The sequence below is a fragment of the Nematolebias whitei genome, chromosome 11, assembly GCF_014905685.2.
Source record: "Nematolebias whitei isolate Nwh7 chromosome 11, NemWhi1, whole genome shotgun sequence".
Taxonomy (NCBI): domain Eukaryota; kingdom Metazoa; phylum Chordata; class Actinopteri; order Cyprinodontiformes; family Rivulidae; genus Nematolebias; species Nematolebias whitei.
In genome coordinates this window covers 8,278,387-8,283,301 of record NC_056508.1, presented here as the reverse complement: position 1 = coordinate 8,283,301, position 4,915 = coordinate 8,278,387, and positions in this window count along the sequence as shown.

Below are 4,915 nucleotides of genomic sequence, written 5' to 3'. Positions count from 1 at the left end.
CGCAAAGTTCAGTCCCCTGGCAAGAATCTCTGTCTCCGGCTGGGTGAGCTCTCTGTCAGATAAATTCTTCACCCACTTTTCTGTCTCCCTCGCATGTAATTGACTACTGGAGTGTTGTCCTACACTGAATGTGTTGCTATGGGAATAGTGATGGTGTTGACGAGCTATTAGTACGTTAAACTTGTTTTGTTGTCGAGTCTTGAACTTGACATGCTGTGCTAAGCGTGCCTGATCTGTACAGTCCATCACTTGCTGAAGTGTGGTCTGATCTAGGCATGTTGTTAGTTTTTGTTTACTGCACTCTTCCTTGGCCTTCAAGGCCTCAATAGTAAAATTGGTCTGTCTCACCCGTTCATTCAGCAGCTGGGTTTGTGCCTTCTGAAGGATCTTGCTTGCTCTGTGCCAGATGACCTAAGATTTTAGTTCCAGGCTCTTGGGAATGATGCCACTTTGTCGACATCTGAGGTTGAATCGCAAATGGTTCCTGTAGTCTGCCCTCTTCCTTGCTGTTTTCTCAAACTCTCTAACTAGTTTTGCGATCAGCTGGTTTTGTTTGTCAGCAGCAAAACTGGTTGATCCACTCTGAGAAGGTGCTATTTAAGAAACTGAGCTGAATATAGCACCTCAGATTGAGGAAGTCTCTTGGATGAGAGACGAAACGTTTCTACATTTTTTTTTGTTTTGCTTTGTTTTGTTTTTTTGAATGTCCAGAGGACCAGATTTATCTTTTATAGATTTTTCTACCTGGATTATTGAGCATGCATCAGGATATTGTCATTGCAGTGAGAAACAACATATTGGGTCAGGTAGAGAGTGTAGGAAAACTGTTTGCATACTGGTGCTCCTGAGTGAGTCAGGGCGTGGCCGGCCGGACGAAAGACATCCGAGGCCGAGCAGAGTGGAGTCCACGAGCCACCCTCAAGCCCTCCACAGGGACAGAAATCTACCTTCCCTAGGAAAGGTCAACAACTGGAAAGTGACTAAAGATGGAATGTTATTCATCATGTAACCTCTTTGTTATCGAATGTAATAATTACTGTGCATACCATTGTTCCCCTACAAAAATTATTGATTAAAGCAAAGCAAAATGTAAAATTCTGGATTCTTATTTCAGCACCCCTTTTGTTCTTGAAAAGTGAAAAACTTGGTTCAGAGAAACAACTGAAACACGGCAGGTTTTAAACCGTTTATTAGCTTTTAATTATAAAACAACATCCAAGAGTCTAGCGCCTAGACTCTTAACAAAGCCAGATCGGATAACAATTACAACGCTAAATCAGGAGATGAGCTACCGTTAACTCGCGCTTCCTCGTCTGCTAAACGTCCCCACTCCTGCTGCTAGGTCGGGCGAGGCACGAGGTGAAACTTTGGGTGTGGTGCAGGGATCGTAGGTAGTTAACAGTCTGGGTGAATCATTTCAACACAGCCTTAGACTAAAACTGTCCTAGGAAATGGCTGCGGGTAACACCTGAGCCATAGGATAAGTTTTGATACCTGTTAGAGGAGAGGCTGTAGTGAGGGCGTGGCAGGTGTCCTGTGTCTACCTCACTCGGGAAAGCGCAACATGGTGGCAGCGGTGGGATACATTTTTTTTTGTGTAAAGACCCCCAAAAAAGAGAAGGCACGTATCAGTGGGCTGATCAAGCACTGAAGAAAGAACACAGTCCCTAGAGTTGAGGGAGTGTGAGCGGCTGGACCAGGCCACCAGCCAATTACCCCTTAGTTATCCACTAGGCAATGGGTGGTGTATAAGGGCTTACGAAGGATTACTAACCATAATCCAAATAGCAAGTTAAGCAGCTAGTCTGTTCCCATCTGAAGTACAAAGAATAGAGTCGGGAGGCTCTGCAGAACAGACAACTCGAGACGACATAAACAGAAAAATGGGCGAAGTGGCAGAAAATTTGGAAATGGATAAGCAGCCCAAGCTAAACGATCCGACAGAAGTAACACCCATGTCAGAGAGAGAAATACTAGGAGTGAGGGTAGGAATTCTCCCATATGGAAAAGGTTATGGAATCTGGTACCCACAAAAGCAGCTCCATTTCATAGAAAGTAATCTGGAGAAAAATGAAGAAATCCTATAGCAAAACCTGAATAAATGCATCGAAGAAAATGGTGTGTACCATTGCAACATGGCAAAATTATGGGCTTCAAATGATAGTAATGCGGGACCCAGCTAGATAAAAAACCAAAGTAGAGATCAAAAAGTGGCTGCAATGGTGGATACAGATGGTAGAAACCCCAGTAGGTGCGCTACTGACAGTGGTTATCAGTCCTTCCATTGACTATGACCCTCTAACAAAAATTGTAGCCAAGGCATCAGGATTGGGGTGGCACTTAGTTAAGCACGATACAAAAGTAACCCCTAGGTTAAAGGAGTATGCAGATGAGTTAATGAGATTGGCTATGTATGAACAGAAAAAATACCAGGAGACAGGGGTATGAAAAGAACGGACATCATAAACGGGCTCTCCAAGAAATAGATGAGGATGAGTCCGAATCGGATGAGGAAAAAGATGAAACACATCAATCCATCCATCCATCCATTTTCTTCCGCTTATCCGGGGTCAGGTCGCGGGGGTAGCAGCCTAAGTAGGGAGGCCCAGACTTCCCTCTCCTCAGCCACTTGGGCCAGCTCTTCCAGGGGAATCCCGAGGCGTTCGCAGGCCAGCCAAGAAACATAGTCCCGCCAGTGTGTCCTGGGTCTTCCTCTGGGCCTCCTTCCGGTGGGACGTGTCCGGAACATCTCACCAGGGAGGCGTCCGGAAGGCATCCTAAACAGATGCCCAAGCCACCTCAACTGGCTCCTCTCGACGTGGAGAAGCAGCGGCTCTACTCTGAGTCCCTCCCGGATGATCGAGCTTCTCAACCTATCTCTAAGGGAGAGACCAGACACCCGCAGAAAAAACTCATTTCGGCCGCTTGTATCCGAGATCTCATTCTTTCGGTCACAACCCAAAGCTCGTGACCATAGATGAGGGTAGGAACGTAGATCGAACGGTAAATTGATAAATTCGCCTTTTGACTCAGCTCTCCCTTCACCACGACAGACCTACACAGCGCCTGCTTCACTGCTGATGCTACACCTATCCGCCTATCGATCTCATGCTCCATTTTTCCCTCATTCGTGAACAAGACCCCAAGATACTTGAACTCCTCCACTTGGGGTAGGACCTCCTCCCTGACCCGGAGAGGGCACTCTACCCTTTTCTGGCTCAAGACCATGGCCTCGGATTTGGAGGAACTGATCTTCATCCCGGCCGCGTCGCATTCAGCTGCGAACCGCTCCAGCGAAAGCTGTAGATCACGATCTGATGAAGCCAATAAGACCACATCATCTGCAACAAGCAGATACGGAATCCTAAGGCCTTGGCTGCGCATAAAAATTCTGTCCAGAAAAGTTATGAACAGAATCGGTGGCAAAGGGCAACCTTGGCAGAGTCCAACTCTTACCGGGAACAAGCTCGACTTACTGCCAGCGATGCGGACCAGGCTCTGACTCCGTTCATACAGGGACCTAGCAGCCCGTATCAAAGGGCCCGGTACCCCATACTCCCAGGGTACCCCCCACAGGGTTCCCCAAGGGATGCGGTCGAACGCCTTCTCCAAGTCCACAAAGTACATGTAGACCGGTTGGGGAAAATCCCACGCACCCTCCAGGACCCTGCTGAGAGTGTAGAGCTAGTCCAGTTTTCCACAGCCAGGACAAAAACCACACTGCTCCTCCTGAATCAGAGGTTCGACTATCCGACAGACCCTCCTCTCCAGAACCCCCGAGTAGACATTACCAGGGAGGCTTAAGAGCGTGATTCCCCTGTAGTTGGAACACATTTTACGGTCCCCCTTTTTGAATAGGGGGACCATCACCCCAGTCTGTCAATCCAGGGGAACTTCCCCCGATGTCCACGCAATATTGCAGAGTCGCGTAAGCCAACACAACCCTACAACATCCAGAGCCTTAAGGAACTCCAGGTGAATCTCATCCACCCCTGGGGCCCTACCACCGAGGAGCTTTTTAACCACCTCGGTGACCTCAGCACCAGAGATTGGAGGGTCCCGCCCAGAGTCCCCAGGCTCCGCTTCCTCAGTGGAAGACATGCCAGTGGGATTGAGGAGGTCTTCAAAGTATTCCGCCCACCGGGATTCAAGATGGCGCCGGTGTCTAGGGCTGCCCGTCTCTCGCTCTCTGCTTGTATTTTATTTTTGTTATTTTTACAATGGTTTGTGCAGTGTGCCGAGTCATATTTTCAGTATGATCGTCAGGCACTTTTGGAGCCCCGTACATTTGCTGAAATTCCCGCAGAGATTTTGAACAGCGGCCAGCACTCTCCTCCACCGGTCCTATCTGAGATTCCTGCTTTCCTTCTGCGTGACCCTGGCCTTTCTCCATGGAAGAAACGTCGCAGACGTCGTGGGAAGCGTGCAGGGATTTTGGTGAAACTGAGGCAAAGTGTGGATTATTCTATCAGGACTTGCTCTGGATCTGATCATCTCCTCTCTGACCCGTGGTGCTCCCGGGGCCCGGCTGCTGGCCAGCTGCCCGCGCGCTCAGTCCATGTGAACACCTGGAGTTGTTTACCTGTGCGCCACACCAGCAGACCAGGAGGAGCTGTTCTTCATAACCTGCGCCTGCTGGCGCGCGCGTCTCCATCCACTGCTGTGCCTGTGTTGGACAATATCAGGATGTGTTTAATCAACGCAAGGTCTGTTTCCAACAAGACGTTTATCCTCAATGACTTTTTTAAAGATCAGGAGTTGGATTTTCTGTTCGTCACGGAATCTTGGATTTCTGATGGTGAGTCCAGCGCCTTGGTGGAACTACTACCCCCGAAACACAGACAGTCCGGGGACTGTCTGTGTTTCAATGCCCTGCGACCATCAGGTCGGCGCGGGGGGGGGGGGGGGGGGGGGG